Source organism: Heterocephalus glaber, unplaced genomic scaffold, assembly GCF_053883595.1.
Source record: "Heterocephalus glaber isolate CG9 unplaced genomic scaffold, H.glaber_assembly_v1.0 deba00001456, whole genome shotgun sequence".
NCBI lineage: Eukaryota > Metazoa > Chordata > Mammalia > Rodentia > Bathyergidae > Heterocephalus > Heterocephalus glaber.
Genome location: NW_028258304.1, coordinates 2,654,863 through 2,668,393, shown reverse-complemented (window position 1 = coordinate 2,668,393; position 13,531 = coordinate 2,654,863). Strand labels below are relative to the sequence as shown.

Here is a 13,531-nt window from a genome sequence, read left to right as displayed (position 1 = left end):
GCTGATCAATGATCAACCTCTTTAGATTCTCTGGCCATGTGGTTTCCACAGATTCATTTCCACCCATTTCCATTCCTCTCTGAAACTGGTCCCCGGGATTCTGATTTTTCCTGATTTTTAAATTTTTTTTAACTTTTATTAGTACATGTTTGCAGTACATAATGATTACATTCACTGTAGGGAGTTGGTACACCTTGGTAACAGATTTCAGTTCCCTTCTTTTTCCCCTCTCCTTCCACTCTGATTTTTCCTGTTTTTAACTCAGAACTCTTAGTGTGTCTTCAGAAGCTATTACTGTCACCAGAGTCAAATGCAGAGTCCCAAACCTGACATCTAAGGCCTCATCAAAACAGTGCTGTAGCTGAGCGTGGTGGTGCAGGCCTGTAATCCCAGCACTCTGGGAGACTGAGGCAGGAGGATCTTGAGTTCAAGCCCAACCTGGGCAATTTAGGGACTTAGTGAGACCCTGTCTCAAAATGAAAACTAAAAAAGAACTGGGGATGTAGTTTAGTGTGAAGGCCCTAAGTTCAATTCCCAGTGCCACAAAAACAAAACAAAAAAACACTGCTAGCCCCTTCTCATTTCCTTTTTTCCTTGAACACAGACCCTAGCTTTAGCCACAGGGAACCACTGTTTTCCCCCTTGTTCTTTTTTTGTTATTTTACTTTGAGACAGGGTCTCGCTTTGTAGTTCAGGCCGGCTCTGAACTCACTATGTCGCCCAGGTTGGCCTCAAACTTTCAGCAATCCTCCTGCCTCAGCCTCCCATGTGCTGGGATTACAGGTGTGCACCACCAAGCCTGGCTTCTCCCTTGTTCTTAGAGCTGTATGCTCCACCATTATGCTTCCTTAACTCCTGTGAGTTCTGCCTGGTCCAAATCAGAGCCTAATCCAAATCTTTCCTCTTCCTTTCTCTGCTACCAAAGAGCTGAAATTTTTACTCCCTTAAAGAACCACAAGCTGGGTGTGGTGGTGCACACCTGTAATCCCAGCACCAAGGTGGGTGAGGCAGGAGGATCACAGCATTTGAGGCCAGCCTGGGCTACATAAGGAGTGCAAGGCCAGCCTGAACTGCGTAGCAAAACCCTATCTCAAAAAACCAAAAAGAAAGGAAGAAAGGGGGAAAAAAGAAAGAAAGAGCAGACCTCAGCCTTTAAGGTGTACCTCTCTGAGCTCCACAGGCTGGATTTCGTCTTACCCAACCCTGGTGAACTGTAAACTTGAGGACAAGAGTTTAGGTTCTGTAAGTGCATCTCCCAGGACAGAGCCTTAAACACAGCAACAACAAATTGAAATCGGAAGTACAAGAATGCAGCTGACCAGGCCTGGGTTACTAACTGTTAAACTTCAGTCATATCCCTTAAACTCTACCTGTTTCCTTCCCCCACTATTTCCCACCTTCAGTGATCTGTTATACTTCAAACAAGTGATATAAGTGAAAGTCCTTCTAGAGAGCAAAACAGAACAAAAAATACATTAATTTGTTTAGTATTTAAATATTTATTTCATTGAAAGAGAAAAGGTTGAAAACCATTGGGGAGGTATGCAGGAACAAGAAAGCACACAGCAATGCTGCCCTAAAGGGACACTCTGCTGCCTGAAGATTCAGCAATTCTGCCTGGTCACAGAGTGGACATATAACCAGGGCCAGCCCTAACCTTTGTGGGGCCTGGGGCAAGAGTGCAAATGGAGGCCCATACACCATATGCCACATACCTTCAAAACAACAAAGTTGCAAAACATGAGCGAAACTTTTCCACATTGGATGGAACTGAGAGCCTTCACATGGAGCTATATAATCAGCTCTTTTAAAATTTTGGAGACACAGTCTCACTAAGTTGCCCAGGCTGGACTCTGATTTGGAATCTTCCTCCTTCAGCCTCTGGAGTAACAGGGATTATAAAAGTGTACCACCACAGCTTGTTAAACTGCAGTTTTTATGCAACTGAAAAGTCTGCAAACTGTCGACATTGATTGAATTTAATTACTATTACACTTCTGAATATTCTGTCAGTAGACTAGTGATCAGTAATGAAATAAAGACAATTTTTTCTTTTGAGACAGGGTCTCACTATTTAGTCTTCACTATGTAACCTAGGCTAGCCTCAAATTCATAGTATTCTTCCTGCCTCAGCCTCCCAAGTGCTGGGATTACAGACTTGCCACCATGCTTTTGGGGGTTTTTTTGGTACCAGGGATCAAACTTGGGACCTTGCACTTGCAAAGCAGTTGGTGGAACCACTGAGCTAAATCCCCAGCCCTTGGGCTGACAATTCTTAAAGTATCATCCATTCCATATAAATTTTTTTGTCTTTATTTTGGCAAAACTGGTAATGAATGATTTCCTGTATATGTAAGATACACATAGATTTTTTAAATTTCTCTCCAAAACTAATGTAAAATATTAGCAATCTTTGTGCCTATTACATATATTGGAATGATCATATTTTAGATATATTGGATTAAATAAAATATATTGTTAAAAATTATTTTCACTTATTTCTTTTACTTGTAAAAATGTGGCCACAATCTGGATGTGGTGGCACAAGCCAGGAGTGGCGATGCATGTCTGTGATGCCAGAGCTCTAAGAGGCTGGGGCAGGAGGACTGAAAGTTTAAGCCCACTGTGGGGAATTTAATGATTTAGTGAGATCCAGAATCAAAATAAACAAATAAACAATTAAAAATAATAAAACAGGGCCAGGGATTTAGCTCAGTGGTTCCGCCACCTGCCTCACAAGTGCAAGGAACCGAGTTCGATCCCCGGTACCAAAAAAAAAAAATAATAATAATAATAATAAAAACAAAACAAGTGCTGAGCATGTTCATCCATGTGAAGCCCTAGGTTCAGTCCCCAGTACCACACACACAAATGAGGTAGATATGGTGGTGTTCATCTGTAATTCCAGCACTGAGGGAGGCTGAAGCAGGGAGATTGCAAGTTTGAGTCCTGCCTGGGCAACTTAGTGAGACCTTGTCTCAGAAAATAAAAAGAGCCGGGGATTTAGCTCAGTGGGTTCTTGCTCCTGCTGCGCAAGCGCAAGGTCCCAAGTTCGACCCCTGGTACCAAAAAAATAAAAAAAATTAGAAAGGCTGGAAATGTAGCTCAGTGGTTCAGCACTTCTGAGTTTGATCCCCAGAACCATAAAGAAAGAAAGAAAGCTTCAAAAATTTTAAGTTATATTTATAGTTTATACTATATTTTATTGCATAGAACTAAGTTTTTAAGGATTGAAAATTAAAATGTAGGTGAGCCTCACAAGCGCAAGGTCCTGAGTTTGATCCCTGGCACCCCCTCCGAAAGAAAATAATAAAATAGAATAAAATGTAGGTGATAATGGAGGTAGCTCAATGGTAGAGCCTATGCTTTGCATGTGTGAGGCCCTGCATTCTATCCCCAGCATCCCAACAAAAGTAATTTTATTTGAAGTCTATAAAATTTGAATAACTTTCATAAAAATGTAAAATATCAAAAATTTTAAATATTTTTCTTTTTTTTTTTTGTACTGGGGATCGAACTTGGGACCTTGTGCTTGCGAGGCAGGTGGTGGAACCACTGAGCTAAATCGCCAGCCCATTTTTCTTTTTTTTTTAAAATAGTCTCTCACTATGTAGTTCAGGCTGGTCTTGAACTCACTATGTAGCCCAGGCTGGCCTCAAACTTGAGGCAATCCTTCTGCCTCAGCCTCTTGCATGCTGGAATTATAAGCCTGTGCTACCATGCCTGACACATAGCATATTTTAAAAGATCTATTAAAAACAAGAGACAGGGCCAGGGATTTAGTTTAGTGGTGCCACACCTGCCTTGCAAGCCCAAGGTCCTGAGTTTGATCCCCGCTACTGCAAAAACTAACAAACAAACAAAACAAGAGACAGTAATCCTAGCACTTGGGAGGTTGAAGCAGGGGGATTGCCACAACTTTGAGGCCAGCCTGGGCTACACAGAGAGACCCTGTCTCAAAAAACCAAATAACAATAACCAAAAACAAAAGACAAAGGCAATTGAGACTAAGAAAACAGGACAAAGAATCAATGAATCAAAGAGTTGGTTCTTTGAATGATTAAATAAAATTGACAAACCCTTAACCAACCTTATCAAAAAAGAAAGAAAGAAAGAAAAAAAAGACTCAAATCCATGCACTTAGGAATGAAAAGGGTGAAATCACAACAGGTCCTTCAGAGATCCAGAAGATAATCAATACCTACTTCAAGAATCTATATTTAATAAGATGGAAACCACAGAAGAAATGAACAGATTCCTAGATACATATGAATTTCCAAAGCTGAATCAAGAAAATTGAAAAATTCTAAATAAACCAGTATCAATCAATGAATTGAAGAAGTAATTAAAAACCTACCAACAAAGAAAAGCCCAGAAATCAGTGTGGAGATTCCTCAAAAATCTAAAACTAGAGGTTTCATCTGACCCAGCTATTCCTCTTCTTGCTATCTTCCTGAAAGAATTAAAAGCATCATACCACAGCCATATGTGCATACCCATGTTTATAGCTGTGCAGTTTGTAATAGCTAAATTTTGGAAACAGCCCAAAGAGCCATCAACTAATGAATGGATAAAGAAGATGTGGGTTTTTTTTTTAATACAGTAGAATATCACTCTGCCAAAAGAAGGATAAGCTTGAGACATTTCTAGCTAAATGGATGCACTTTGAGACCATACTCTTAAGTGAAATAAATTGAATACACATGTTTAAATACTGCATTGTTTCTCTGGTGTGAGAAACTGAAAGTGTAAATACGGACCAAAATGTATAACAGATATTGGGAAATGGGAAGAAAATGTTCTAATGAGAAGGGGAACAAGGGAGTGGGGAGGAAGAAAGGAAGGTAGGCACAAGGAAAAAAAAGAGAAAAGAAAAAAATGGAAACAAAGCTTTTATAAATAAGGAGGGGGGAAGAGGTGTTGAAGGAGAGAAGGAAATGGGAAAAAAAGAAGCGTGATATATCATGTACAGGTACAAATTCCTAATAGTGAATGTAATCACTATGTATATCTAAAATATACCAATAAAAAATAAATTAGAAAAATAAAGAAAGGTGACTAATCCAAGGGGCTAGTAATCTTTGAGTTTATACCTTTTATATTTGAAATAAATCATTTTTGCTGGCTATAAAAAAGAGACAAGCTGGGTGTGGTGGTGCACACCTGCAATCCCAGAACTCAGAGGCTGAGGCAGGAGGATCACTGAGTTGGACACCAGCCTGGGCTATATAGTGAGTTCAAGTCCAGCCTGAACTATATAGCAAGACCCTGTCTCAAAATAAAAAATTTATATTTTTGGCTGGGTTTTAAATGTGTTCAATCTCCATACTGCAAAAATAAAAGAATAGGAAGATGAGGAAGTGAGAGAGAGAGAGAGAGAGAGAGAGAGAGGCAGGCAGAGGCAGAGAAGAACTGAGACTGCTTTGCTGGATTTAAAGATGGCTGAGATGGTCAAGGGACCAAAAGCTGAACAATACAAGTGAGCTCTAGAAACTAGAAAAGATGACAACCAGATTCTCCCTTAGTTTCTAGAAGGACTGTAACCCTCAGGACACCTTGATTTTGGGGGTCTGATTTCCACAACTGCAATATAATAAATCTGTGGTTTCTTAAGCCCCTTTGTACTAATTTGTTACAGCACTGATAGTCCATAAATTAGTTGTTTTTCCTCTTGAGTGATTCTGCTCCCCATATTCTCTCTGAGCCCCAAACCAGTTCTCCAACACAGAAGCACACACAACCTACACATTCACAGCATTCAGTGTGGCCCCCTTTCGCTTGGGATTGAAGTTCAGAAATTCCAAAGTGTTTCCCGGGACCTGAGCATGGTTAGTCCTAATAGAGCAGGAGGCCAGGCACAGAAGGTGGCTGAATAGTTGGCACTGCAGTACCTACCAACCCAGAAGATTTACTAACTTTGGCACAGAGCAGCAGTACCCAAGCCCTGCTCCAAGATGAGACATGACAAACCTGGCACCTGATACCAGTCTTCTAGCAGGAGATCCAGTGGGACCACCTGGATCAACTGTTAAAGAAGACATAAAGGATGGCAGCAAGTGACTTTGGGGCCACTGCCCTCTTGTTCTTGCAGTGGTCCATTCTGCTTGCAGGATGCATCATCTCTTTTTCCTTCGAAGCACCCTTCTCTCCTTAAGTATTTTTTTTTTATCCTTTTTCTTATTTCTGCCCTAAAATAAACAGTACTCTTACATCCACCAGTTGTCCTGACCAATTCATTGATTGGTACAAATAAGAACCTGGAAAACACTGCTGGTCCCCACCCCATCTGATGACATTAAGAGATGTTTACACCGCTGTTGATGAGTCAGGGTGGCTGGCCCTTATCACCAGGTCCTCAGTAACAGATTTCCAGAGTTCTGTGTGTGTGTGTTTGCAGTACCAGGGTTTGAACCCACTGGTACTCTACTACTGAGCTACATCCCTGGCCCTGTTTATTTTTCAGTTTGAGACAAGACCTCAATAAGTAACCCAGGCTGGCTCTGAACTTGTGATCCTCCTGCCTCAGGCTCCCAAATTGTTGGGATTATAGGCACGTGCCACCACAGCCAGCTCTATGTGTTCTTTAAATAATTTATTATTTTATGTGTCTGTGATGTGGGCTTTCTTAAGAATAGGCCTCTGAATAAGGGCCTCGGTTGCTTAAGCCCTAAAAGTAACAATTCAATAAGCAGAGAAAAACAAAACCAGAATGAATGAATTTGGGTTTTTTGCGTTTTTTTTTTTTTAACATTGACAACTAATTCGAAATCTAGAAGCAAGGGAAATTAACAGCAGACCTCATTTTTATAATTAGAAAATCCCAAATTCTTCTTGCTGTTAAGGCTCACAAACCAACATCCAGATTATATTCAATAAAGTGAATCCAAGGTCTTGAACAAGCAAAGAATACTCACTATTTTAAAATTAATTTTAGCACTGAAATAAGACAAGAAAAAGAAGAGCTCTAGATATTTGAAAGAAGACAAAAGTATCAATACTTGCAGATGATATTCTACTTAGAAACACAAAAAATCTCCTGGAAAAAGACTATGATGGCCATATTCATAATTACAAATGTCAATATTAAGAGAGTTAAATATACCAAAAATGATAATTTTCTGTATGCCAACAATATGCAGTCAGAAATATAAAGGCTGGGGATGGTGGCACATGTTTGTAATCCCAGAACTATGGGAGGTTGAGGTAGGAAGATCACAAATTCAAGCCCAGCCAGGGCAATTTAGCAATGTAGAGAGACCCTGTCTGGAAAATTTAAAAACAGCTGGAGATGGCCATGCCTGCCTGGCAAGCACAAGATCCTGAGTTCAATCCCTGATACCAGGAAAAAAAAAAAGGATTGGAGATGTAGCTCAGTGTAAAGGCCCCTGTTCAATCCCCAGTATTGCAAAAAAGAAAGAAAAAAGAAAACATAAAGACCCTCCTCCACCTATATGAGAGACATGCAGAGCACACATGAAGAAAAATACCAAACATCACCTACAGGTCTAAAAGAAGACATTCTGATTTGCATGAAAAGCTAAATATTTGAAAGATGTTAATTTTCCCATGGTAGGTTGAAAAATGGTCTCCCTTGTTCTGATCCCTGGAACCTACAAATATTACCTTATTTGGGAAAAGACTCCTTGTCTTCACAGGTGTCCTTAGACACATAGAAGGGGAGGCCATATTGTAACCATGGAGACTGGAGTGGTGCATCCTCACGTGGAGCAATGTGTGGCAGCAGCCACCAGAACCTGGCAGAGGCAGTGAGTGGATTCCTCCCTGTGGCCTTCAGGCAGAGCATGGGACTACTGACCCAGCCCTGATTCTAGAATTTTGGCCTCTAGAATTATGAAAGAATAAATCTATGTTATTTAAGCCGTCAAGTTTGTGTTACTGTATTACAATAGCCACAGGAAACTGATGTAGCCCCCAAATGAATGTATGAATAAACACAACTGAATTTTTCATTTCATTTTTCTAGAATTTGGCAGAATTATTCTAAAGTTTTTCTGAAAATATAAATTATAAAAATAGCCAAGGCAGGAGGTGTAGCTGATAGAGCCTTTGTTCAGCATGTGTAAGGCCCTGGGTTCCATCTGCACCAATGGACACACAGCCAAATTTTTTGTTATTATTGGTTTTGTTTTTTGCAGTTCTGAGGATCGAACCCAGGGCTGTGGCTGGAACTCGCCGTCTTTTTACTTCAGCCTCCTAGAGTGCTGGGATCACAGGTGTGCACCACCATACCAGGCAGAAACCAGGATCCTGCATGTGCTGGGCAAGCACCCTACGCCTAAACTGTACCCTCAGCTCTACCAAGATATTATTGAAAAAGAGAACTACAACAAAGAAGGACTTGCACTGCCAAATATTTAAATGTACTTTAATGAAATTTTGAGTGCCATAAAAAACAAACAAGTCAGCTGGGCATGGTAGCACATGCCTGCAATCCCAGCACTTGGGAGGCAGAGGCAGGAGGATTGCCATGAGTTTGAGGCCAGCCTGGGCTACATGGTGAGTTCAAGGCCAACCTGAACTACATGGTGAAACCCTGTCTCAAAAACAAAAACAAAAGAACAAAGAAGCCACTTAACAGAATAAAATCTAAAATGAAATCTGCATTTAGATAGATTTAGAATATAATTAAGATGGCAGTTCAAATGGTTGGGGACAGTATGACTTATTCAATAGATGTTGGACAATTGCTGACTATTTATTAAAAAAATAAACTTAGATCCCTTACTTTATACCATGTATCAACTTACTTATTTTATTTTATTTTTTTAGGTTTTTGAGACAGGGTCTCACTATGTAGTTCAGGCTGGCCTTGAACTCACTATGTAGCCTGCCTCACCCTTCAGAGCACTGGGATTACAGGTGTGGGCCACCATGCCCGGCTTCCATGTATCAATTTAATTCATACTATGAATTAATTTAATTCATTAAATTTAATTAAAACAGTGAAAAAATATTTTTGACATGAGAGACGGTCATAGTACACTCCCCCCCTCAGTACTGGGCACTGAACTCAGGATCTTGCACTTGCCAGGCAGGCACAGGACCACTGAGCTAAATCCCTGACCCAGAGTGCACTACTTTTTGTTAGTTTTTTTTTGTTGTTATTGTTGTTAGTTTTGTTTTGTTTTCATTTTGAGTCAGGATCTAGCTTTCTACTCAGGCTGGCCTGAAACTCTCTACGAAGTCCAGGCTGGCCTTGAACTTGGGATCCTCCTGCCTCAGGCTCTCAAGTACAGGGATTGCAGGTGTTTACCATCATGCCTGGCACAAGGCAGTGTTAATTTAAGCCACATTACAATATAGTATGTACTGTGCTATCTGTACTATTCCATTTAGAATTTTATATTACATACATACGTGGTTTCAGAAAGAGCTAGAAAAGTATAGGTCAAAAGCTAGCAATACTTTTTCTGAGTGGTAAAATAATAGGCAATCTGTTTGTGTGCTTATTTGTTTGAGACAGGGTCTTGCTATGTAGTTGAGGCTGGCCTTGAACTCACTATGAAGCCCAGGGTGGCCTCAAACTCATTGAGATCCTCCTGCCTCAGCCTGTTGAGTGCTGGGATTACAGGCGAGCAGTGTTATCCCCCAGCTTTCTTTTTCTTTTTTTTTTTCTGGTACTGGGGAGCCTAGTGCCTCACCCACTCACACATTTGAGGCAAGCACTCTATCACTGAGGTACATCCTAGCCCTCTCCTTTATTTTCTATTTATTTTTCAATTTTTTTTTATTTCATTTTTTGATACCGGGGATCAAACTCGGGACCTTGTGCTTGTGAGGTAGGTGGTGGAACCACTAAGCTAAATCCCTCACCCTATCTTTTATTTTTTAAAATTTAAACTTTAAAAAAAATTGAGACAGGGTTTCACTAAACTGCCCAGGCGGGCCTCAAACTTGTGATCCTCTTGTTTTATCCTCCTGCTGGGATTACGGGTGTGTACCACTGCACCCAGCTCATCTGTTTTGTTTTTTTTTTTTTTTCTTTTTTGATACTAGGGATCAAACTCAGAACCTCACACTTGCCAAGCAGGTGCTGTGCCATTGAGCTAAATCTCCAGCCCCATCTGGGTTTTTGTGGGGTTTTTTGGTACCGGGGATTGAACTCGGGTCCTTGCGCTTGCGCAGCAGGTGGCGAAACCACTGAGCTAAATCCCTGGCCCTGGTTTTTTTTTTTTTTTAAAACAATGAGTACATATGGATACTGAAAAAATGATTTTATATGTATATATATTTTTTTCTTTTGTACCGGGGATCAAACTCAGGACCTTGCACTTTCAAGGCAGGCACAGTGCCAATGAGCTAAATCCCCAGGCCCTAGAATATATATTTAAATACATATGATTTCAGTAACAGCAATATATCTTCTTCCTCAAGAATAGATATCAGTATGTCCCTTAACAAAATATGTTGTTTTGGGGGCTGGGGATTTATCTCAGTGGTTCCGCCACCTGTCTTGCAAACGCAAGGAACTGAGTTTAATCCCTGGTACCAAAAAACAAACAAGATATGTTGTTTTCACTGAGCACCTATCATTTCTGCAGCAGTTTGTATATTATTTAATGTTTCACAGCAATGTCATGGGATAGGTAGTATAAGCATAAAATGATTTCCATTTTGCAGATGAAGCAAGGCTCAGTGTTAATCATCTAGGAAGCATCAGGACTAGGACTTGAAATCATATCTGTCTTTATTTTTTCCCCTCACAATTTATAGCAGCTTTTTAAAATTGACAATGCAAAAATTGTACATATTTATGCGGCATCATGTAATTGTCCCATACATGTATACATTGTGTAATGTTCAGATCAGGGTAACCCTATCTATTTCCTTAAACATCATTTTTTTAAAGTGAAAATATTAAAATCCTTTCTTCTAGCTTTTAAAAAATATATTATCATTACCTATAGTCACCTTACTGTGCCATAGCACACCAGAACATTTTTCTCTTATCTAATTATAACCCACTGAACCTCCTCCATCTTTAAAGTCCATGTCCTTACTTGTAACATCAAAAGACTGGAATCAATCTAAATGTCTCTTGGTGGTAATGAGTTAAATTACAGGATATCTACAATGTAATATTCTGCCGCCACTAAAAAATGAAGATACAAAATAGCTCCGAGATAAAATATTAAATGGAAAAAACAACAAGAAGAATCTGGATGTACTGTGTAATCATTAGGTACTTCAAACATGTACTAAAAAAAGATCCACTCCAACCACCACCAACAACCTGGCAACATTTATGTTAAAATAGAGTGAAGATTATAGATTTGTTTTAGCATGTAAATGCATAGAAACAGCATTATACAGATAAACAAAAACCTAAACACAAGGTTTTCTATTTGGGGAACTGTAAGTACAGAAACAGGGGAGATACAAGTATATATCTTTTTATGTTTTTATCTTTTTTTAGTTTTGAACATGTAAGTGTACTTATTCAAGAAGTAAACACATATAACACTTTAAAGCCAAAACTAAACCAAACTCTCCTAGTGCTCAGAATCTGTTTTGGAGGCCAGTCCACTTCCCTCCTCAAGCTGACCAGGGAAGCAGGCTCAACACCCAGACCTGGGAAGACGTCAGGTCAGCAAGCAGCCAGGCCAAGTGCACCCTCTTTCTACCCCTGACTTAGAAAAACAAAATCAGTAGGGAAATTGACTCATCAGCTGTTCTGAAGGCAGTTGTTAAACAATTCTCTTCCTGCCCTTTACTCTCCTTTTCTTTCTTTTTCCAGAAAAGCCTGGAAAGCTCTGCAGCTCTCTGCAAAGTGCTTTAGTAGCTCTGGCTGCCTTGTTTTCCTTCTCTCTTTTGGCCTGTGTCATCCTCCCAGTCTGCAATCAGACTTCCTGCCAGCTCGCCTGCAGGGTTCATCTGTCTTAAAACAAAACAAAAAATACCTCCCAATATTTTCATAGAACCTACAAACCTCAACTTACAAGTTATCTTGTCCAATTCCCTTCACAAAGCAGAATACTTTATCCTGGTTGTAAAATTTAGCAGAGTAATCTATTTGGTTTTAAAATGAAATCCCTTGGTTTCACTTTGTCGATCCAATCAGCTCCAAGTGACAGTTCTTATAAAATATCTGCTCTTGTGAAGAATCCCATGGGGCAAGTCTATTTGTGTGTGGAGTCAGTCCCTGCAGTGAGCCCCAGTAAATTTCCATTCAGTAATCCAGGGACTGTTAATCGACACCAAATATGTATCCATCTCTGTCTGAGGCCCTGGGCTGGGGACAAAAACAAACATAAGATCCAGCTTCTGCCCTCAACATTGTATCTGGTTTAATGTGCTTTGTTTTAAAAATCCATTTGCAAGGTCTCTATTACATCACTGAGTTGTGAACATTTTCACGATTATGCGTTAGAAAAACGATGTATAGGCAAGGCTTTCTCCCCTCTCTCCCTTTTTTAAGGGCTCAGGGGAAGTAGCTTTTCTATTGCAAGGATCACAGCTGAAATTCAAACTCTTGGTAATGCAATCCACATTAAGATTCACTAACTTCTCAGAGTGTTAATTTAGCCATTGCAGTGTTGTAGCTTTCAGCTTTCATTAGCTAGAACTCCTTGGTAACTGTGCAGGAAATCTGAGATGTCTGCTTGGTGTGCTCAAGGAAAGGTTTTGCTCAAGTCAAATGTGAATCAAAATCAAGTCATTCTTAGGGCTGGGGATTTAGCTCAGTGGTTCTGGCACCTGCCTCGCAGGTGTGAGGTCCCAAGTTCAATCCTGGTACCAAAAAAAAAGCAAGTCGTTCTCATAGGCACTAAAACAATCACAGACACTAAGCATGGTGGGGATTCGGGCATCTAGAATCATACCGTGTATCTCCCCCGGGGACTCTGGGCCACAATGCTTCTTCCTTCCCTGGAGTGCTATTAAAGTTGCTGGGAACCCAGAAGGCCCAGGAGACAGCCCACTCACTCCCCATTCCACACGTAACAACGTCACCAGGAAGGATACCTTGGGAATCATTCTTCACCGCCTTATTCTCAAATGAAAACCCCAGTGAGGCAGAGGATAACAACCACTACAGACTGTAAGTAGCAGCAAGAAGCTGCTACACACCAGTGGCTCCCACACATCTGTGTAAAACACGCTAGCAGGAAGAAGGAGCAATATGTCCCTCGGGTTTCCTGTCAGGACATCCTGGTTTGAGACACAGGACTGTCACTGGAAAATGAAAGCTAACTGACAGACAGGAAACTTCCAGGTCACGTCCTTGAGAATCTCAGAAATCTGTCAGCTTGCAAAATACAATATACCCACTTGTAAAAGTGGGTATGAAAATCATGTGTTCCAATTAATGACAAAGAGTTTTTCTTCCAGGTGAAGAGGAACCTAGGAACATGAGGGCATGAAGCAGTTCAAGGAATCTGGCCTGGGGCAGGCTCCATAAATAGATACCATGCAGCAGCCTTGGAGAAATTTTGTCATAAGGATGTGACACACTCAGGGTACAAGCATTACCATATAAACGGCAGACTCTGTTCTGATTGTGACTCTGAAG

General features: G+C 40.4%; 1 long non-coding RNA gene across 2 annotated transcripts in view; it reads left to right on the top strand.

The window, feature by feature from the left end:
* Positions 1–13,531, top strand: part of LOC110350271 (uncharacterized) — a 30,158-nt gene extending 16,627 nt beyond the window's left edge. The window contains exon 3 of one of the 2 annotated variants that reach the window (XR_002396730.2): positions 13,351–13,531. This is a non-coding gene — a long non-coding RNA (uncharacterized LOC110350271). Of the gene's footprint in view, positions 1–8,156; positions 8,342–13,350 lie in introns of those variants that run through there. The other variant, XR_002396731.2, reaches the window with a different exon arrangement.